At 48.5% G+C, this 23,160-nt stretch overlaps 1 long non-coding RNA gene across 1 annotated transcript in view; it reads left to right on the forward strand.

Moving 5' to 3' along the window:
* Positions 1 to 17,375: 17,375 nt before the first annotated feature.
* LOC138391930 (uncharacterized) overlaps positions 17,376 to 23,160 on the forward strand; it is a 57,142-nt gene continuing 51,357 nt past the window's right edge. The window contains exon 1 of the long non-coding RNA XR_011234886.1: positions 17,376 to 17,838. This is a non-coding gene — a long non-coding RNA (uncharacterized lncRNA). The remainder of the gene's footprint in view (positions 17,839 to 23,160) is intronic.

The raw sequence follows: 23,160 nt of genomic DNA on the forward strand, positions 1-23,160 counted from the left end.
TTGAGCAGCCACTATGTGCCAAGCACTTTATTTCAAGGATCCTCACGGAACCCAATCAGATATTATTACTCTTATAGGAGAGATGAGAAAATCGAGGCTCAGAGAGGTTAAGCAACTTGTCTAAGGTCACACAGCTAGTAAGTAACAGAGCTGGGATGGTAGCTGATGAGCCCTTACACCTGTGATTTTTTTGGAGGAATGGGGGAGGTGAGGGGCGAGGAGGCAAAGGGAGCCACCTGCTATGTGCTGGGACCCTGGTAGGCACTTTCCGTAGTCTATTCATTTCTCTCCTCAATCTCGTGAGTTAGGAATTATTATTCCCAGAACACAGGTGAAGAAACCGAGGCCCAAAGTCTGAACTGTTAATCAGTGTGGCAATGAGGGTCGGAAATTAGTCTGGATGACTCCAGGGTCAACGTTCTTCGCATGCCACCATGTTCATGTGGCTTCTGCTTGGGACATTATTAACCTGTGAGCCTCGGGCAGGCACTGAAGGGACTAAGTGGGGAGGTGACAGGTCCAGAACTGGCAGGGCCTGGGTGACGGGTGGGCAGAGGAGTGTCCGGGCAGAGGCCGGTTCTGAGATTGTTGCTATAGATGTGGGGACAATGATGTCAAAAGAAGGGCAGGAAGAGGAGGGCAGGAGGATGTGCTAACCACCAACATTACATGACCTGAAGGCTCACAGCCAGGGTCTGAACCTGGAGCCTCTGACTCAGAAGCTCCTGCAGTTTCCTCCACCCCACGGTGGTAGCTCCCCATGGGTTGTGTCGGGTTGCATCCAGATGGGAGCAGAGGGAGAAGGTGGGGACTCTTCGAAGACTTCAGCCGAAGACTTCAGCCTTGCTGATGGCTGGTGGAGTCCTAACTCCGAGAGTCAGGAGGGAGCGGGGCGGGACCCGGCAGGGCATCCCAGGGGAAACACCAAGCCAGGCGCCAGAAACTCGGGTTCTGGAGTCCAGAGATGACAGATGGGGCCGTGGGTTTGAGACTCTCGTGCTAGATGGAAGAATGGGAATGGAGAGATGAGGACAGGAAGAGAGGAGAGGTGAGGGGGGGAAAGGAAAGCGAGAGGAGAGAAGGGAGTGGAGTGGCCAAGAGAGATGCTGGTGGGGCTTCTGGCGGCCAGTGCCCAGGGGTCAAAGGGAGGAGGGGAGAGAGGCACCAGCGAGACCGAGGGTGGAGGCCAGGGAGGGGCAGTCGGGAAGTCAGGCCAGGGAAGAGTGTGAAGAAGGAGGTGACCGCCAGCTAAATGCTGCCGAGGGGAGGGGGCAGGGCAGAGTGGGCGCCTCTGGATTGACCCTGTGCTGTTGGGGGCCCTGGCGGCCTTGGAGAGCTGGTGGGGAGGGTGGGCGCTGTGCCCAGGCCCGGGTGGGGGCGCTGCATGGGAGCTTCTCTGGAGGGCCTCGCGTGGGGACTCAGACCAGGATTCTAAAGACAACATCTCCCTGCAGCAAGTTATTTTTGCTGTGAACCCACGTGGTCGCGCCTGGTAATTATAGGGTAAAAGGAATTAAGAAAGACATAATTTCTCCCCATCAAACCTGACTGTTTTACATCTCCACCTCGCACACCAGCAGTCAGGCTTTCTGCCTTCACAGGTGCCACTTTGATTTCAGTCACGTTGCAGAGGAATTTGAAACATTTTCAAAGTGATTAAAGAGAGGAAGCCACTGCAAATGTGGGCTAAATGCAATAATCACATTAACTGTTTATGGCCACGGGGCTTTCAGGAGGGAAGCCCTTGTGTTGGCAGGGTGGTGGGGGCAGGGGTTGGGGGGACAGTGGTGGCAGAGGTGGCGGTGGCACTGCAGGTACAGGTGAAGGACGGCGCAGGTGCAGGGGCAGGTGGAGGTGGAGGTGCAGGTGGAGGTGGGTCTGGCTAATCGTAATATTAATTGTTGTTGTTATTATTCCAGCTACTGTTCACTGAGCTGTTGCCACTCAGTGCTGTCTCCTTAACTTTCATTAGGGCCCCACTAGGAGGATGTTATGATCTTCATAGTAAGGAAAGTGGGGTCCAGAGAAGTTCAGTCTTTTGTTGAAGATACACAGCCAGGAAGTGGCAGAGTTGGGAATATAGAGTCGGTCCCCAAATACAAAACCACACAGCCTTCAGCTTCACCGTGAGGGGTCTCTGTCTGCTCGTTATGGCATCCCAGGGGGCTCTTCGTGCTCAGTGAATTTGACCTCTGAGTCTAGAACTGCACTGAGTGGTTGGGACCCTGGCTAATTATTTACCGACAAGTCCTGGACATGAGGATATTCACGTGACTCCCCGCTCCATGGGGCGCAGCTAAGAGGGCTCAGGCAAGGTGCAGTACAGTGGTGGGAAGTGCCATGCTGTTGGAAGACAGAGAGCGCTCAAGGAATGAGGAACCGGGTGGCCAGGTTCATGGGGAGGGTGCAGAAGTGCTGCCGTGATGTGGCTTCCTCTTCCTCTTCGATGGGATCCCAGCGTGACCAGGGATGGCATCTCCTTCCTAGGCAACGCTGAGTTTGGTTGCGGGTCCCAAGCGGCCCTCCGCTACTCCATGTTCTCCCCACACTGGGATCAACTCTATGCCCTCGTCTCCTTCACCAAAATGTCCAGGCACCACTATTTTCTGCAAAGACAGGAATCTTTATGCCTTTATGCCTTTATGAAGCAATCTCACTTTTGCCTCTTCAAACCCACTTTGTGGGGCTAGTTTCCCCCTGATCCAAATGAGATCTCCAGAAGGACCCCCTTAGATCTCTCACTACACTAAGGTATCCTCTGATCACCTTAGCCCCTTGGACAGTCTCAGTTCAGTAATTAGGATGTCTACTATAGGGCAACACTCAAAGCCCCAACTTCATTCAAAACTCACAATCAGAAAAGTGAGGGGAGGGAGACTTTTCTCTTCACTCTCTGTATCTTATTTATAAGTTCTTAGTTTGTTATTGCTGCTATAACAAATCATGATGATCTTAGTGGCTTTGGCAACATGAATTTGTTATCTTGCAGTTCTAGATTGGTTATCTTACAGTTCAGAAGTCCACAATGTATTGCCAGGACTGTACTCCTTGTGGAGGATTCCAGGGGAGATTCCATTTCTCTGCCTTCTCCAGGTTCTAGCGGCTGCCTGAGTTCCTTGGCCTGTGGTCCCACGTCACTTCGACAGCTGCTTCTGTTGTCACGCTTCCTTCTTCCCAGTGCACGCTTCCTCGACAACGAATCCCCTCATTTTAGTATCTTTTGCCCCGTGGATAGGCTGAGAATCTCCTAAACCCTTCTTCTTAACAGTTCTTTCCTCAGTTTATCTCTTTGCTCTCACATTTCACTATAGGCAGCAAGAAGAAATGAGGCGGTACCTTCAACATTTTGCTTGGAAATCTCCTGCACTAAACATTCAGGTTCATCATGTGCAAGTTCTGCTTTCACACAACTCAGCTAAGCTTTGTGCTTCTCCATCACACAGACGCCTTCCTCCGGTCCCCGATGACATACTCCTCACTTCCTTCTGTGGCCTCACTGGAAGCGTCTTCAACATTCATATTTCTGACAACGGTCTGTTCACAGTGACCTGGGTGCTGGCTAATAAGGTGTAGGGTTTCTTACCGTGCTCCTCACTTCCTCCTGCTCCTTCACCAGTGGAGTCGTTAACGTTCATCTTCCTATCAGCAGTCGGTTCAAGACAATCTTGACATTTTCTTTCATGCTCCTCAGTATTCTTTCATCTCAGTTCCAAAGCCACTTCAGCACTTTTGGGTACTTGTCACAGCAGCACCTCCCTTCTAGGTACCCAAATCTGTGTCAGTCAGAGTTTCCCTAGAGTTATCGAACCAACAGGAGATACACAGTAACAGATTCATGCGTGGAATCGGTTTATGTGACTGCAGAGGCTGGCTAGGCAAGTCTGAAATCTGGATGGCAGGCGTCAAGAAGGGCGGGTGGAACTTGCAGGTCTAAGCTGATGCTGCCGTCTGTAGGTGGAATTTCTTCTTCTTTGCAGAAGTCTCAGCTCTGCTCTTAAGGCTTGCGATGGACTGGATCAGGCCCACTCTATTATTTAGATAAACTCCCTCTCTTAAAGTCAACTGATTATGGACTTTAATCACATCTACAAAATAGATTCAGAGCAACACGTAGATTAGCGTTTGATTGGATAACTGGGGATCTTAGCCTAGCCAAATTGACATATGAAACTGACCACCATACTCTCCCATCCCCACCCTCCTTATCCCACGAGCTAATGAGGCACCTGAGTGGGGCCAGGAGGTGTGTGCTGGGGCAGGAGAAGAGGTTTGAAGCCAGGAACGGTCTTCACGACTGAGGGGCTATGGCAGTTTTCTCCTCTGGTGTTGACTGCTGTATACAGCTGACCTTTCTCTCATGGGTGCTTCTGAGAGTTTTTCAGACCCCTGGTGCCATCAGCCTTTGCTGGATTATGCTGCGTAACAAATGGCTCTAAAATGCAGCAGCCTGGCACTAGTGTCTGTCCTCACGGTCATTAGTCTGCAGGTTGGCTGCAGTTGGGCTGATCTGGGCTAGGCTTGGCTGGTGGGTCTGCTTCAGGCTGTGGGTCTGGCTGGCCATGGCTCCAGGCTGTGGATTTGGTTCAAGGCCCTTTCATGTTCCTTCTGGGGCCCAGGCCCAGGTTCACCTGGGCATATCCTTCTCCAGATGGCTCACTGGCACACAAGAGGGCAAGCCCAGCTGCTGTGCAAGGGCATTTGCAGCCCTGCCCTGGTCCCATTTCCCCTGCTCCAGGAACAGCCCTTTGGCCATAGCAAGCCAGTGGCCCAGCTCCAAGTTGCGGGGCATGGCAGTCCCCTGTGCTCACCATGAGGCCGTAGCCAGGCTGGGACTGTATCATTCTATTAGAAAGGAGTGAATAATTGGGACCTATAATGCAATATATTCCCCTCATCCCCATTCTGGTGTCTCTCGCTGGCCCACTCTCCATGGGCAGTCCGTGATGTTCCTTGCCTTCTGATTCCTGGTGATGCCCTTCTTCATGCAGACTGTCTTTTGGGGTCCTGATGTCCCTCCAGCCAGCCCTCTTGGGGGAATTGCTTTTAAGACCACTCCGAGCCCTCTCACACGCCCTCTCTGCAACGCTGCCACACGCCGCTTCAGCCAGCCTTCTGCCCTTGCGATTTCTCAGACACGAGTCAAACACCAATCCACTGTGTCCCCAAGGTCCCTGGGAAGGTGTGCCAAGTAGCCCTGAAGCCTCTTTGGCTAGCAGCCCCCACCCTCTCCCGAGAGACCCTGTGGTCTCCGTGCCCGGCTGGGGCTCCATTTATGTAAGAGGATCAATTGCCAAGTTTGGGGTAATTGGGATTTTTTTCCCTCTGGTCACAGTCATTTTTCTCTTTCTCAGTCAATCATGTCCCCCGTGCTGCCTGCTTTCTGCTGGACACCACGTTTGTGTTCGGAGATGAGACATTTCCTGTCAGCTCCGTCCTGCTCCGCTGAGCTGGTGCCGGGCGAGCTGTTCATTAAGACTGCGCATTATTTCAGATTCCCTTCGGCTGCGCAAGGAACAGAGTCTCAGCTCCCCCAAGCCTTGAACCCAGAGGCTTTGGCCGGATGGGCACCAAAAGATTAGGGCAAAAAGTCCCAGCCGGTGGCTGGATGTGTGGTTTACACCAAGTCACACGGAGGATTACTTTGGGCAATCACTAGGGTGAACGTGAACACTGATTACATCTGCAGGTACCAGCCAAATGAAATGGAGTGTAACTCTGTGATGTTAGGCAAATTGAAAGGATTGTTATTTCTACTGGGCCAGAGCGTTACTTTTCAGCCTCAAAGAGTAACCTCTGAGGTCACATCCAAATTGCCTGTTTTATGCTTCTGTGAATCCGAGCACAAGGCAGGGAGTCTTTCGGCTGGGGATGTGGGTCCCTGCGCCGGCCAGCCATCTGCGCCTCTTTATGGTTCCCCACCATTAAGCCCCCTCTGAGTGGTGGCCTGGCATGGCCCAGCTGGGTAACTTGCATCTTCCATCTGTGACAGAGGAGAGGCTTGGCCACCCCCTAGAGATGGGGAGGGCGTGCACGGGGCTTCCCACCCTGCTTCCAACGTTGGAACGGAAGACATAGGGGCCACTCTGCTGACGGCCTCGCCTGGCCCAGCCAGTCCACTCACTCTTGCTTCAGGCTCCAGGGGGAATAAATCCTCGCTGGAGCCGCCACGCTGTAGTGGATATTTCCCCCTCGGTGCTGCCACCATACTAATTCACCTGTTTGCTGTGACACTTGCCACATGGTGTTGCAGTGACTTGTGTGTTTATCTGTTTCTCCTTCCAAGCTGTGAGCAACTCCAGGCCTGGCTCTGCTGCGGCTCTGGGTCCCCTGACACGCAACAGAAGCTCAGTAAATACCGGCTGAAGAGCGGAGCCAAGAGGAGAGGAAAGGGCAATGTTATCTGTCTCCCTTGGCGTCCAGGTAGCCTAACCCGGCCTTCCAGGTGAGGCTGAAATGCAGCCTTGTCCCAGGTTTCTGTGGCGATGCCAGGTGGCTGGGTGTTTGTCAGTGGCTTCAGGTGATTAACTGGACATCGTTCGTCTCTGTCTGGGGGTGCCGGAGCCTCAGCCCATCTCGTCACGGCTTTGCTCACCTGGCAAAGCAAAGGTCCAGCAGAATTGGCTGGCAGCTGACGCCTCAGTCAGGAAACCTGGGCTGCAGGATGGATAATCTGGAGAGAAAGACCTGTCCAGCCACTCACAGGATGAGCTGCCTCTTCTCAAAAATTAAGTGTTTGACTCCCTCAGGAGGGTCATTCCAAGAGGCCAACTTGGTGTGTGCAGCTGCCTGAGGAGCTGGATTCGGGCTCGTGGGAGGCAGGTTCCAGCTACCACAGTGTGGTTCCAGAAGTCAGAGGTAGGAGTTTTCTTATCGCCTGGCCTTGTGACCTCCAGCATTCCTTTTCCTCTCTGGAACTCAGTTTCCCATCTGTAGGTCCCGATCCTTGTTTACATTAGAAGTGGCTACCTCCACAGGAAAGGAGCAAGTGAAATTCTCCTGAAATCAGCATGTGTCAGAGGGTGTAACTAGGAGAAATTGCAAAAGTTCAGTTCAACTTCCCCGAAACTTCACTGCCACCTCCTAAGGCCACATTGCATTACGGCAAACACTAGTCCTGCCGCTACAACTGCTCCCGACATGTATGCACCCTGCGGAGCACCAGAACCAAACGTGGAGATGCACACTGCCTGTGGGTTATCTCACGCTCTTGCCAAAAGTATGAGGTGTGTGTGGTTAGCCCCATTTCACAGAGGAAGAAACTGAGACTTGGAGATCATGCGGTAACTTGCCCAGCCCTGGGTTTCCCCATCAGACGTGGAGCAAGAGAAGCCTGGTTCTGACTCTGAGGACAGGATTTCAACCCCCACAGCAGGCTGTGATTATGGGCACAGAGCAAGGCTCTGGGCAGACCCAGAGTTGGTGACCAAGTTCGAGCTCACATATTCGATTACTCGATTCTTGTCTGTCCCCAGTCACTCCTCCAGGGGCAGCAGGGAGTGCAGGCCCTTTGGTCATCCCTTCTCCCCAGCAGCTAGCACGACGCTTGGCACAGAATGACTGCTCGCTGAATACTGACTGACTGAGTGAGCAAATGCGTAAATTTATTGAGAATCACCCAGGAAAGAATCCCGGCCCCCCCATGCTGCTCAGGATTCTAACTCGGGAACTTGGGAGGGGCGTATGCAGTGCCTGGGTGATTGTGCCACTCAAGGCCCACAAACTGCCCTCTGAGAAGCCTGGCTGCAGGGAAGTGGGCTTTTCTGACTACTAGGTGGGGAGAAGTTGGTATTTTATTCTGTGGGCAGTGGGGACCCCCTAAAGGTATTTGGGGAGGGGATGGGAAACCATCTGGGATAGACACAGGACTATTTTTGCTTTCCAAAAATCACCTGACCCCGGTGTTTTGCCCTCTCCCTCTCCCGGTAACGCCCTCCTCCCCGCTCTCTGTCAACAAGACGGATTCTAACAGGAGAGATTCATGACAAACACCTCCATGCTGCAGCCCAGCGCCAGCTCACTTTCAGCCCTTGCTGCCTCTCTGACAGCAGGCGGGCCATTAGGGCCTCCCTGCCCTTCCACAACGGCTTGTTAGCACATTTAAGCCCTTTGCAGGCGGCTCTCCTCTGCCCTAATTGGGCCTTCACTCTGTTGTGCGTCCGGCCACGGAGCTTGTTAGCTGTCAGGCGAGGCTGCGGATCTGTGCAGTGGCCAGAGAGCCTCATTTTTCACAGGAAACCGTGCCACGTGAGCACCTCGTGGGAGGACACCGATAACACAGGAATGTGCCCTATCGTGGGGGAGGAGGGACAGATCAGGGTTCAAGTTGGGGTGAGGAGCATGACGAAGTGGAGGTGTCCCCCTGGAGTTTCTACAGGCCTTGGTCCAGTTTGGTGCACGTTCGCTGAGTGTCTGTGCTGAGGGCTGTTGTGCTGGGTTTGCCCGAACCCAGTTATCCCAAGGGAGCAATGACAGCTTCTTCCACTTCTCTTATTTCTTTTGCAGATATTTTTTCAGACGGAGGCTCATTTGAGCAGTACGTAAGTGTGAGGGGAATAGCCCCGCTGGAAGGGAGCAAGTGGCAGGGTCAGAATTAGAGCCGGGCTTGGTGTGCCCCGTGGACAGCTGGTGCTTCCACGGTCCTGGCTGGCTTGCAGAGGGGGCGTCGTGCAGTCCTGTGTCTATCCCAGGCTCCTAGTTCCTGAATTTTAGGAAAGGATCCTGTGTGTTTTTCCTCCTGCTTCTGTGCCTGACATCACCGAAGTGACTCTAGGCTCTGCAGAGCTGTCGTGGATCAGGGACTTAGGGACAAAGTATATTCAAGGGAATGAGAGGAACCTTTGTCAAAGGAGAATAGAAAGGAATTGTTAGCAAGAGGAGGAAAAGAAGACAGGGTGATTCTGCATCCTCGGGTTTGCCAGTGGCCTAGCAGACCTGAGCTAGGACAGCTGGACAGAGGTCGTGAGAGCAAGACAAGGGGTGATGGGCAATGGGTGGGCACAGCAGGTTCAGGGGAGGGTGACGGGGGCAGGAAGGTAGATGTTTATAACCAGACTTTGCTTGTGTTGCTATTCTCTGTGCACCCCTGCCCTGCACCCTGGGACCGTCCCCTGCCCTTCCCTGACCTGTGCCGTGCCCCAGGAGGCTGACCCACATGCAGGACACCTCCCGGGGGTTCCTTGCTCACTGGCCATCTGTTGGGTTTGGCCAGACATAGAGATGAGAGACAGGGATTAGGTGTGCCTTCCTCAGATCTTTCTTGCTCTGGAAGTTGCTGGATCCTTCCATGTCCTGCCTGGGAGTCCTCTTCAATGGCTCCAACTCCCACTGGGCTCCAGTCACCTTCTTTCTTCCCTCTGCTCCTTTAGGCCTAGGGGTGATAGTGCTGGGAGGGGTTCCCCCATTTGGGTTTCTGCCCTTGCGTTATCTCAGTTGGATTGCGTGTCCCACTAGGACCTGACTGACAGAGGGCGTCTGTCCCCTGGGCCTCGTCACTTTGGGCACGGCTTTGTCCCTCAGATGGTGAGCTGGGTACGGTGTGCTCTGACGTGGCACAGTGAAGGGGCAGGGTAGAGGCTGTGAGGGGAAACCTCTGGAGGAGGTTGGAGGGAGAAGCCCTGGGGCCGGCCCTCAGGCCCGGCCTCGGGGGTGCTCAGCACCCTTCTCAAGTGGGGTCCGGGTGGGACCCTGGCTCCTGGCGGGCCTGGCTGTCATAACCAAAGGTCCTTTTGATAGAGGAAAACCAGATCAAAGCTACCTTATGGGAAAGGCTTGGTTGGTATTTAAAATGTCAGAATGACATTTCTGATAAGAAAATCAGAGACCTGTTGAAGAATTTTGATGTGGGAAACATTTCCTCTGAGGTCGGAAGCAAATACAAGCAATTAAAGCTGGAGTTGAGAAATGGCAGGGATGGGAGACCCGTGACGTGAGGTGTCTGTGGGAGGCAGTGGCTGGGAGGACCTCTGGGGAGCAGACTCTCCAGCCTTCTAAGAAAATTCTGAGGGAGGGACTTCTATGGAGGCCAAAGAAACCAAAGATCCAGAAAGTTCTTGGGCCGGGGGGTGGAAGGCGTGTCACCTGTGAGGTGTGGTGGCACCTGCTTGGGGGAGAAGAGGGAAGCTAAGAATGGAAGAAACCTGCTTCTTTCCCCCTTCCTACCTGCCCTCATAACTAGGCACATGATCCAGCTACAGCCACTGGTGCTGGAGGCCCAGTCCAGAGACCCAGTCCAGAATCTGACGGACTTGATAAGCTTGGTCTTGACTTGGTCAACTTGAACTGGAGCTTCTATAAGAAAATGCTGCATCCTTAAGCACCTTTCTTGTGTCTCATGAACACAATATCAACTGTATTCAAGAGGAAATCTTGCTGAGGACTCCTTACACATTCCAGCCTTAACTGTTAAAAAATCTTCTGCATTGCCAAGTTACCAAATATTTATCTTTAGCTGTCTGGAATGACACAAAATAGACTTCCTGGGACAGCAAATTCAGATGGTCATTGCTTTATGGCATGAATTCTATTTTAGCCAAGTTCGTGGCAAAGCAAATTTTTGTAAAGTGAATCATAGTTCTCTGTTAACTTCTATTATTAAGTTAGAGATGTGTCATCATGAGAATTTAATGACTACTCCCTGTGGACACAAAGAAAAACAATATGATACATGCGTAAAATGGGTAAAAATATAATAAATATGGGGCACTGACCAATGCTCCCCAGACTATTCCATAGTTCTCAGGGCCTGAGGCCACTAACTTCTGAGGTCTTAGGCTGTACTACTGATGGCCTCTTTGCTGTTTTCTTTTTTTCCCCATGACAGCAGAACAAGGCACATTAATACTTCTTCCACCACAAATGTGGGTCCCTTTCTAGGCTGTGGAACACACTCCACCAATGAAGACTACAGGGACATTTAAGGAAGGACAATGGCAGAACCCATTGCCTAGATGGAGCTCTGATTTCCAGATTATGGGGCTCCTTTTTCACAGGGACCCATGCCAAGGCTCAGCTGAGAAATGTCTTCATAGCACAACTTCACCCAAATCTATTAGGAAGTGTAGAAATTGCCTTTATGTCATTAAGACACATCACAGTCTTTTCTTTTTCTCTAATAATTCAACATGTACTTTTTTGAGTAACTACTATATTATATTGGTGCTGGGGATATAATAGAGGACAATACAGCCATCTACCCTCAGAGAATTTATATTCTGGAGGCACAGATAAAACTATGAATAGATATATAAGATAATGGCAGGTAATAAGTGCAATGAAGAAAAGTGAAGCAAGGGTGACAGGGATTGTTGCTATTTTAAATGCAGTGGTCAGAGAAGTCTCATCTGAGGAGGTGACATTTGAGTAGGGACCAAGAAGCAAGTTGTGAGAATATATGAGAACACATTTTGGGCAAAGGGAGCAGCAAGGACGAAGGGCCTGAGGCGGGAACCTGCTTGCTATGTTTGAAGAAGGGCAGGAAGGCATTGTGGCTGGAAAGGAGTGAGCAAGGGGTGGAGTGGGAGGCAATGAAGTCAGGTACTACATCTCTTTCCTCTCCTTTGTCATTTAACTCTTTAAATCCTGGACATTAGCATTTTTTTCCCTTTTCCCAGAAACTCCTTAATCCCACTTTGGCAGTTTCCAGAGATGCACTCACTGCTGGGCATGGATAGGGTCTAATAGAGCTGAATTGCAATAACACTTTTCACCAGCAGTTGCCGCTAGTGCACCCAATCGCTACAATTTAATTCTCTCCATTTCAACTCCACAACACATTTATTGAGGGTAACGGGGGCCAGGTACTGTGCAGGCTGCTGGGTTACAGCAGTAAGTCAGACACAGTCTGCCGGAGTGTAAATTCAAGGTTCCAAGGAAATGACCCATGGGATGACTGACTTCTGGTTCTGATGAAACAGAACAGGCTGAAGCTCACTCTGCTTTGGTCCTGCTGTTGGGGACAATGCAGGCCCTATTCCTCCAGCGTCCTTTCTCTTCCCTCAGCTTGAGCTCCACACCACCACCCAGACAGGTCAAGCCTTTCTGAAACCTCAGCTCCATGACTTAATTTTGGGGGGCCTCCCTTCTGAAAAAGCTCCCTTTTGATTTTTCTGAGAAGCAGCAGAAAAGAACTATTCTTCCCACCTTTATATTGTGCCCTCCAACCCCCCCCAACCCATATTTATTTTTCTAGATTCTCTCCACAACCCTGAGAACTGGGTGTTCTTACTCCCGTTTTACAGTTGAGGAAACTAAAGGTCAGAGAGGCAGAGTGATGCTCCCAAGTCTTGTGCTGGTTCCCAAGCTACTGCCTCTCACCTCCACCTGCCCTTCCGTACCCCTCTCCACAAAGCTGGGGCTGAGACTGCAGACGGCATTTTCACTGTGCCCGCTGGTTTCCTATTGGGTTTTGCCATTAGGGGGCGCTAGAGGGACACCAGGAGGCAGGAGAACAGGGCAGAAATGCGGGTCTGCTCTTGTTTGGGGTTGCTCCTGTGGGTGGTCTTGACTGACCCTAGCTGCTTTCATGATGTGGTCTCCCTTTGGCCCAGCTGCCACAGGTGCCAAACGTCCCCTGGGTTGGTTCTCCAGACCCCGGGATCCCCTCCAAAGGATTGGGGGGTCCCCTCTCTCCCCGCAGCTGCCTGCAAAGTACTGCAAATTCACTTGTTCTCTTAATTTGTGAAAGCTCCTCGACTTGTCTGTGAAGAGCTCCTCAGAAACACCCTCCTCATTACAATGTTAAATTAAAATTTAGTAGACGAGGCACATAGCAGAATAAACTTCCAATTAAAATATACACACTGTGATGGTGAAGGGAGACTGGAGAGAACTTGCAGGCATCTTTGCCGCCAATGTGCTCGAGATTTAATTTTACTATGACATCTCCTTGGAATTACCCTGCTAATTGATCACATTGTGTCTGTCTGTTATTTAAACTTTCAATAAAACTGAGATTAATGGAAGGTGTAATCCTCCCGGGCAGAACAAATATTCCCATTGCTCATGTCAGGTACAGAAATGGAAATGCTCTGCTAACAGCTTTTTGCATTCAATCTGCGAACATGAAGTTAATCATGAAAAATGCAGTGATTCTTTAATTGCTTGAATGAAATTTTTTCTGCCTGCCCCATTTCTCACCCAAAATAGCTGCCCTTGTCGGAGACTAGAGTGAGCTAGCCGAGAGGCAGAGCCAGGTTTCGCGGGCTGGGGCTCTGGGAGGGAGTGGCTGGTGTGGCTGGTGTCTGTGTCTGAGGACAGTGTCTACCACCCTTGAGAATCAGTGTGCCTGTCACACGGGACTGGAGTGGGGAAGGCGCAAAACACAGCTACTGCAGAGGCCAAAGTCACCCCGATGGGGTGGGGAACCTGCAGCCTTCTGATTTCAAGATTGTTCTTTTCTAAGCACTAAGGAAGGCAAGAAAAGGTTCATCTTTCTGTGCTGCACCCCTTCTAATAAAAGGATTTGTTTGTAAAATTTGGATTCAGTCAAAAGGCTGCACTTAAGGACCTAGAAGACCACATGTGGCCTTAAGGACGCAGGTTCCCCACCCCTCTGTCTGAGACTCCCAGCTGAGGAGTGACAGATGCTGAATCTAGAAGCTTCTTAAGGAGAAACGGTCTAGTCCTCGCTCAGGCAGGAGGCGGGGTAGTGCAGCAGCTAAGAACATTCAGCTCCACTGCGTACGTATGGACCAGTGACCTCGGACAAGGTACTTGCATTTGCTGTGCTTCGGTTTCCCCTCCTGTGGATGGGAGTGATAATAGTAGTCACTGTCGCAAAGGGTGGTTGTGATTTGTGTTGCTGATGTGGGCAAAACATCCAGAACGGGGCTGGTCCCAGGCCGCCTGCACGCAAGCACTGGCCGTTGTCGTTGCTCTGCTCTCGGACACTCTGTCTTGTCTGCTGGCTTCTCTGCACGTTCCATAGCATTTAAGCACCAGCTTCAGAGTCAGTTCACAGGATCTCGATTCCCAGATCTTCCACTAACTGGTTGTTTAATATCTCTGAGCCTCAGTTTTCTTTACTGTCAGTTAGAGGTGGTAAAACCTGCCTCCTACGGTCGTTGTAAACATGAAATCTGTGCAGAGAACTAGGCAGTAGAAAGCACTTAACAAATGGTAGCTGTTACAATTATGATCATTGTTTCCATGCAGGCCTTGCAGAATCTGCTCAGCTCCCTGCCTTTGAAGGCAGCCTCATCCATGGGCATGGGAAAGCCCTGCCTCAGATTTAGCTGTGATCAGTCTTCCAGTAGCTTCCACCCATTTGGGTTCCTTGAACCAGGTCTGGATAATAAGGCCACACAACTGAAGCCAGTTCCCTCTGACCCATGACAACATTTCAGACCCTTGAAGGTGATGCTCTTGTTTCCCCATGCCTTCCCTTCCCCAGGGGGAGCACTCCTAGCGCCTCTGAATGTTCTTCCAACTCAGGGATTCTGGTCATTCCTTTACATTAGGGCACCCTCATTTGATCAAGTCCAGTTTGGCCATCTCCCCTTGAGAGTGTGGGAGACTCAGTGTCTCAGATGAGTCTGGAGCAGTGTAAAGGAGAGTGACATGGCCACCTCCCATAGTCTAGACTACATGCTTCTATTGATGTGACCTAGATAGTATTTATTTCTTGGTAACCATATCACACTGCTAATTCAATGAAATTAGAGTTAACATTTTCTTTCCACATTCTTTACTATGCCTATTGATGCAGAGTCATGTTCTCTGTATCCTTCACTAACACAGATTTCTGGACTCAAGGGTAGGTCATTATTTTGTTCCTCAGAGACGTCTTTAGGTTCTTACCTGCTGTTATTACTTGGGATCTAGATTCTGACAACCATCCTGTGAACGCCGTGTTTTTCAAATATTTCACAAGCATGACATCAAACCTCCATGATGTCAACAGTGCTGAGGCTGAGAAACACTGATCTAGGCTGGACTCTAGAGGGAAGAAGGGATAAGAATTTGTCTGTGGGATCTCATCTCCCTTTGGTTAAAATGTGCCCCACGGGATGTTAATTCTTCACATTTCCAGGTTGTTTGGGGTCCTGAGGTGTCTCTTGTCCTTGTGGCAACAAGGGTATAGTGAGGTGGGAGGCCAGAGGCCTGGGGCAGGCATGGGGCGGCGTGGCCTGGGGTGTTCCCGTGCAGGGTGTGAGCAAGGCCCTCAGGCTGCCGCAGCGGTCCAGGAAACAGCAATCTGGCTGCAGGACCGCAGGAATGGGGCAGGCCACGGCTACGGCTGTTCTAGCCAGAAATCAAACTGGCAGGTCTGGGATGGCACTTACACTGAATGCTATACAGGCTCGTCTTTTACCCCGTGTTTCTGGCCAGTGTATGCATGGCCCGGCAGGTGTCAGGCGCCCCCCAGGCCGGGTAGCCAGGCCTGCATGCGGGGTGGGGCTATGACAGGCTCGTGGCATATGACACACGGCTGCTTATTCAGCAGAAACTGTGGGTAGGAAAAAATTCAATTAGAAGTGGGCATACATGGGACTGGCTGTGATTAACGTCTCTGACACAATGAACTTTGGAAACTCCACCTTCCAGCCTTTGTGGAGTGAGGCGGGTATGCGCACGGTGTACTAAATGTCAACAACTGGCTCCGAGGTTGATTTGCAATGTTTGCCACTTTTTGTGGTATAAATACTCCCATGATGGCTCATGTCGAGTTACCAATGCTTTACCAATCAGCTTGGAAATTGCCTGAAAATTTAACTATGGGCTCTGGAGAGCCAGTGTAAGCTGGCTGCCTGGTGCAACTGGTGCAAGGAAATAAATTAATTACGAATGAACAGCTTAGCGTGACAGAAAAATAGTTGTGAAACACTGGAGACCTTTCCTCCTTGCATACAACCTTCCCTCCGGCTCTAAGCAGTCTGATCATCCTGTGCTCATGACCTCAGAGAAGGGGTGTGGGGGAAGGAGAGAGTTGTGAATTCTCTTCCTGAATTTTATGTTCTAAAGTAACACTATTAGAACTAAAAGCTCTTTCAGACATTTACAGAAAAATGTTTGCTACCAGGAGGTTGAGAAGAGTAACCATCATTGGTGTCTGGAAGAGAAAACATTCCAAAGGCAAGGGAAGGAAAAACACGATAGTGGAAGAAAGACCTAGAGTTGTCTTGCATGTCCCAGGGGGAGCAACCTCGTCCCACCTCCCGGGCAGAGCCCTGGGGAGGCAGCATGACCCACGAGAGGCTTGTGGGATCCGCGAGCAGAGAGGCCCCCAGGGAAGACTAGCGAAAGAAGTTACAGATACGATGGGGTCATAGACTCTGGGAAAGTCCTGTTCCCTGCTGGGGTAGAAGCAGCTGAACGATTGCTGAGTTTGCAGAGCAGCCACAGAGATGCAGGAGGAAGCTTGCAGACCTGGAAGAGCCGGAGGTACGGGGAGGAGGGACCCGTGAGGCGCAGAGAGCATGATGGGCATCTCAAGGGATGCTCGTGCGGGTGGGCGACATCGAGCATCCGATCGCCTTAGAACTACGCAGGAACGTGGCCACGCCCCCCGGGGGAAGGAGAGGGTCCCCAACTTGACTGAGATTGGTTTATGCCACCCTGGGGCTTGAAATAAAATAAAATTACAAAGAAATGAAGTTACCTATTTTTTTTTCTCATATCTAAATTTGTAGGCTGTGATTGAAATTCCAGCCCTTGCATTAGCCTGGAGGTCAGTAAAGTTTTTCTATATAGAACCAGAGTGTAAACAGTTTAGGCTTTGAGGGCCATGTATGGTGACACATCTTCCTCTTCCTCCTCCTCCTTCTTTTTGATTTCTGCAACCATTTAAAAGTGTAAAAGCCATTCTTAGATGGAGAAAGTCTCCTCGATGTTTGTCCTTCCGCTGCTGCCCCCGGTCCAAGGGGTGCTGTCTGGATGACGTTTTCCCTCAGCAACGCTACTGGGTTTCCAAATGCCAGGGAGAGTCTGCTGCAAGGAGATTCAGTTAGTACAAACTGCATTCGCTTACCAGGAGAGCAGCACTCTTCTCTGGCCACAGGCCACACCGTGAAGCTTGCGTCTGGTTGTAAAATGAACCCTAAGCATAGCTGCAGTCTAATGTGTCTTTCCTCTTTGATCAAAACAGGGGTGCATTTCTCTCGTCCCCAGGAGACCAAATCCTCTCCCCGGTCCACTCACCCCACTCAGTGCCCTCCGTCTGCCTGTCCCACCTCCCAGGACCCAGCATTCCTGCTAATTCATGACAGGGTCCGGCTGTAGCTGGATGAATGTTTACTCCTGGTTTCTAATAAACAAATTCCTGGGCTCAGAAGCCCTCAGTGGGAAAACCAGTTAGCCCATTTTCCCTTCCACCCCCATTTTCCTTAATTTCTGATTCAATTTTGAAAGGCAACCCATGTGTCCAGATGGAGAGACAGACGACACAGTGGAGAAGCTGCCTGGGTTGGCGCGTCATCGTGACGTTGATGTAAGCCACCGATGTCCTCAACACACGCTCAGATAACGTCCCTGAGAGAAGGTGCCAGGGCAGGATGTTACACCTGCCTCTGAGCGGGAGGCGACGCTGGCCAGGCTGCTCTGCGGTGGGGATGCGGAGGCGGCTCCAGCGCCAGGCGGGTCTGCTCTGCACGTGAGCAACTGAGGATCCGGGAACGTCCAAGAGCTTGGATCTCAACGACCCTAAGTCTGCGGTGGGATTCTGGGGCCGAGGATGCCCAGGTCGTCATGTGATGCTTCTGAGGCTCCGGCAGTTGCATCAAGCCACAGGCTGACTTCTGACCCCGGCCTCGATCTGCACCTTGATCCTGGCCATCAAAGGATCCTGATCTATCCATGAACGGAGAGCCCCAATATGTCCCCCAACCCGAGTGACCCCTGCAGGTTAGGTCACAAATGTGGGAGAGCTCAGATGACTCTGTGCCCTCCAAGTTCTCTCCTCTAAACAGAACTCAGGGTTGGTTCCCCTGTCTTGAGAAAAGAAACAGGTCGGGAGCATTGTCTTTACATGTGAAAGACACTGTATTGGAAGGAAGCCAAGGATTTTTCTTCTTAAATTGGGAGGAGGGCAGACCTGGCATCTCAATTTTATTTTTAGGATATTTTCTGCAAAAGAGAGGAATGGGCTGGGCATGGTGGCTCATACTTGTAATCCTAGCACTCTAGGATGCTGAGGGGGGAGGATCACTTGAGGTCAGGAACTGGAGACCAGCCTGAGCAAGAGTGAGACCCCCATCTCTACTAAACATAGAAAAAATTAGCTGGGCATGGTGGTGCACACCTGTAGTCCCAGCTGCTCGGGAGGCTGAGGCAGGAGGATTGCTTAAGCCTAGGAGTTTGAGGTCACAGTGAGCTATGATGATGCCACTACAGTCTACCCAAGGCAACAGAGCAAGACTGTGTCTCAAAAAGAAAAAAAGAATGAGCAGAATGAGGGGGAAAGACCACTCTTGTCCTCTTCTATTTTGAAACCATTAAACATAAGCCCACTCAAGTGATAATTAATCAACAAGCAGCCTGTCAACTCATCAGCACTTGTGTGCTTAAACCCTGTGGGTTGTAGCCCCCAATACCAGCTCTTAGGGGACATGGATGGCCAAGGGGTCCTGCTTTGGGTGAGTTTCAGTGAAGTTGGGCAGTGCAATGCAGGATGTGAACATGCTTTGGAGAGTCTGTAATCACAGGCTGGGTGTGGAAGGGGCTCGCCAGAGCGCTGGACTGGAGTGGTCAGTAGAGGCTGTAGGGCATGATGGCTGAGCTGACCTTGCCCAAGTGGACAAACACATTTGACATTAGTGAGCTCTGTTTGTCTGCAGCTTCTGTGAACCTAGAGCTTGATAGCAAAGCCCTTGGGACATTTACACTGAGCCACTCCCCCTCAACCATCCCCTGGTGACCCCAACTTTCTAGCCCTTTCACTGCGAGCTGCCTTGCAGGGTTTATGTGCCCTTGTAAACGCATCCTCTTTTGGAGTTCACCCCACCCCAGATTCCTCTGCTGATGATGTTCTTTCCCCAAGGGATCTTTCTAAAATAGATTTGATGATGTTATTCTCCTGCTTAAAAGCCTTCAGTGAATCCCAGTTGGGTTTAGAGTAAATCAGATCTTTCTACCCTTGTTCTCCCTGCCACTCTGTCCTCTAACCCAGCATGCACACACTCACACACACGCTCCATCTGCTTTAGCACACAAATGCTCTTTCTGCAAATGCTCCTGTGTTTCTGCAAATGCTCTTGTGTTTCTCCTCCCTTCACACTGTTCCTTCTGCCTAGACCTCTCTGGAGCACTTTCCTCTCGGCTGTCTGGTCAACCTCTGTCCCGTGCTCAGCGGTGACGGTCTCTCAGGCCACATGCCTCCCACGCTTCACTCTAGTCACCTGGCAAACATCCCCTCCTCTCTCAGGCTCCCACTTACCTGCCACCTTCTCTGAGGCTTTGTCTGAGTCCTGCATGTTGCCTTTGATTCTTTCTTCTGTGTCACTGTAAATCTCCAAAATGGAAACTTTTTAAAAATTAAATGGACTGATTTTTTTCCCAGTGTTATCTGAAAAGTACACATAACCTTTGACCCAGAATCTCCTTTTTGGTACTCTATCCTATAAAAGTGAAAATACCAGCACTTAAGAATAGTAGAACAAGAAGGTTTTTCCTTCAGTATTTGAAATGGCACAATACTGGAATGTCCAAAATAAGAGTGCAGTTGACTAACTTATGAAACACCCATGTTATGGAATACTATGCAGCTGTTGCCACAGAAAGAGTGAATTTGATCTCTAGAAATGGACTACAGTATATGTATTGTCATGTATAACAATTTCCTGAGTAGGGTAAGTGATATAATCACATATTTGTAAAAAAATAAAATAAAATAAATCAGAAGGTCTCCTGAGAAAGGTGAGTGAGGATGCACATGACGTGACACTATTAGCAACAGTGACCTTGGGGGACAAGGTGCAAAGTTGATAGACAGTGGAAAAGATTCTTGGCTTTTTCTTTTGCCTCTCTCTATTCTTTGGCTGTGTCCTATTTGGGACTTGCTCAGTTTCTTGAATCTGCAGGTTTGTGTCTTTTGCCAAATTTGGGAAGTTTTCCTCCATTTTTTTTTTTTTTTAATGCCTGCAGTACAGGAGCAATCAGCCATTTTTAAAGTAATTTTTCAGCCCTATCCTCTTTCTCTTGTTCTTCTGGGACCATGATGACATGAATGTTAGACCTTTAATCATAGTTCTATAGGTCCCTGAAGTTCTGTTAATTTTTTCAGTCCATTTTATCTCTGTTGTTCAGACTGGGTAATTTTATTGTTCTGTATTCAAGTCCACTGACTCTCCTTTGTCTTCTTCATTCTGCTCTTGAGATCACCCATTTGGTCTTTTATTTTGGTTACTTAATTTTCCATTCTAAAATTTCCATTTGGTTCTTACTTATATCTTCCATTTCTTTTTTGAGACTTACTATTTCTTTGTTGGGACTTCCTAATTTTTTTTTTTTTTTTTTTTTTTGTATTTCAAAATATTAAGGGAGTACAAATGTTTTAGGTTACATGAGTTGCTTTTGTAATACTTGAGTCCTGACTATAGGTGTGCCCATCACATAAATAGTGTTCAAAGTATCCATTAGGTAGGTTTTTTCCTCCCACCCCTCCTTCCCCTCCCCCCCTGCTTGATTTCCACTGAGTTTCACTTCCTTCTGTGCACATGTGTGCTCATTGGTTAGTTCCAGTTTAATAGTGAATACATGTGGTGTTTGTTTTTCCATTCTTGAATTTATAAATAACTTTGGGCAGTATGGACATTTTAACAATGTTGATTCTGCCTCTCCATGAGCATGACATGTTTTTCCATTTGTTTGTATTCTCTGCAATTTCTTTCCTTAGAGTTTTGCAGTTCTCTTTGTAGAGACTTTTCACCTCCTTGGTTAAGTATATTTCTGGGTATTTTTATTTTCTCTGTAGCTATTGTGAATCATATTAAGTCTTTGATTTGACTCTTGGCTTAACTATTATTAGTGTGTAGAAACTACTGATTTATGTACATTGATTTTGTATCCTGAGATTTTGCTGAATTTATTTGTCAATTCCAGGAGACTCTTGGTAGAGTCTTTGGGGTTTTCTAGACACAAGATCATATCATTAGCAAAGAGCCGTGGTTTGACCTCCTCTTTCCTCGCTTGGATACCCTTAATATTCTTCTCTTGCTATATTGCTCTGGCTAGGACTTCCAGCATTATGTTGAATAGAAGTGGTGACAGTGATCATCCTTGCCTTCTTCCAATTCTTAGGGGAAATGTTTTCATCTTTTCCCCATTCATTGATGTTGACTGTGGGTTTGTCATATATGGCTTTTATAATTCTGAGATCTATTCTGTCTATGCCAAGTTTGTTGAGGGTTTTTATCATGAAAGTGTGCTAGATTTTGTTGAATGCTTTTTCTGCATCTATTGATATGATTATATGACCTCTATTTTTGCTTTTGCTTATGTGGTGAATCACATTTATTGATTTACTTATGTTAAACCATCCTTGCATACCTGGGATGAAGCCCACTTTGTCCTGGTGGATTATTTTTTTGATGTGCTGTTGAATTCGGTTTGATAGTATTTTATTGAGGATTTTTGCATCTATATTCATAAGAGATATTGGTCTATAGTTTTCTTTTTTGGTTGAGTCCTTTCCTGGCTTTGGTATTAAGGAGATACTGGCTTCATAGAATGAGTTGGGGAGGATTCCCTCCTTCTCAGTATTATGGAATAATTTATGTATTATGGGTATCAGGTCTTCTTTTCAGGTCTGATAGAATTTGGCTGTGAATCCTTCTGGCCAAGGGATTTTTTTTTTTTTTTTTGCTGGGAGGTTTTTTACTATTACTATTTAGTGAGGTTTCGATCTCACTATTTGTTATTGGTCTGTTCAGGAGTTCTATTTTTTCCTAGTTGAGTCCTGGGAGTTGTGTGTTTCCAGGAACTTGTCCATTTCCTCTATGTTCTCTAGTTTATGTGTGTAGAGATTTATATAATATTCAAGGATGATGTTTTATATTTCTACAGTATCAGTTGTAATGTCACCTTTTTCAATTCTGATTGACCTTATTTGGGTCCTTTCTTTTCTATTGGTTAATCTAGCAAGAGGTCTGTTGATTTTGTTTATGTTTTCAAAGAACCAATTTTTTGTTTCATTAATACTTTGTATTTTTTTTTTCCAATTCATTTAGTTCTGCTCTGATCTTCATTATTTCTTTTCTTCCACTAGCTTTGGGTTTGGTTTGTTCTTCTTTTTCTAGTTCCTTGAGGTATGACATTAGGTTGTTAATTTGTGACCTTTCTATCTTTTTGATGTAGGCATTTAAGGCTCTGAATTTTCCCCTGAGGAATGCTTTTGCTGTGTCTCATAGATTTTGATAGCTTGTGTATCCTTTGTCATTCAGTTCAAAGAATTTTTTGATGTCCATCTTAATTTCATTTTTGACCCAATAATCATTCATCAGCAGGTTGTTTAATTTTCATGATTTTGTGTAGGTTTGAGTATTTTTCTTATGATTTATTTCTAGTTTTATTCTGTTGTGGTCTGAGAAGGTACATGGTATGATTTTGATTTTTTTGAATTTGTTGAGTACTGTTTTGTGGCCTAAGATATAATCAGTCTTGGAGAATGTCCCATGTGCTGTTGAGAAGAATGTGTATTCTGTAGTTTTGGGGTAGAATGTTCTGTAAATGTCTGTTAGGTCCACTTGATTTAGAGTTTGGTTTAAGTCCATTTTTTCTTTATTTATTTTCTGCTATGATGATTTGTTGAGCTCTGACAGTGGGGTATTGAGATGCCTGGCAATTATGATGGTGCTATTTATTTCTTTGCTTAGCTCTAGTAAAATTTGCTTTATGTATCTGGGCACTCCTGTGTCAGGTGCATATATATTTAGGATTATTATGTATTCTTGTTGAATTACTCCCTTTACCATTATATTATTACCCTCTTTGTCTTTCTTTACATTTATTGGCTTAAAGTCAATTTTATCTGATATGAGAATGGCTAACCCTGGTCTCTTTTGGTTTCCTTTTGTGCGGAATATTTTTTTCCCCATCCTTTCATGCTGAGTCTGTGTGCATCCTTGTGATTTACATGTGTTTCCTGGAGACAGGAGATACTTGGGTTGTGTTTTCTCATCCATTCAGCCAGCCTATGTCTTTTGAGAGGAGCATTCAGTCTGTTAATGT

Source organism: Eulemur rufifrons, chromosome 9, assembly GCF_041146395.1.
Source record: "Eulemur rufifrons isolate Redbay chromosome 9, OSU_ERuf_1, whole genome shotgun sequence".
In the NCBI taxonomy this organism is placed as follows: domain Eukaryota; kingdom Metazoa; phylum Chordata; class Mammalia; order Primates; family Lemuridae; genus Eulemur; species Eulemur rufifrons.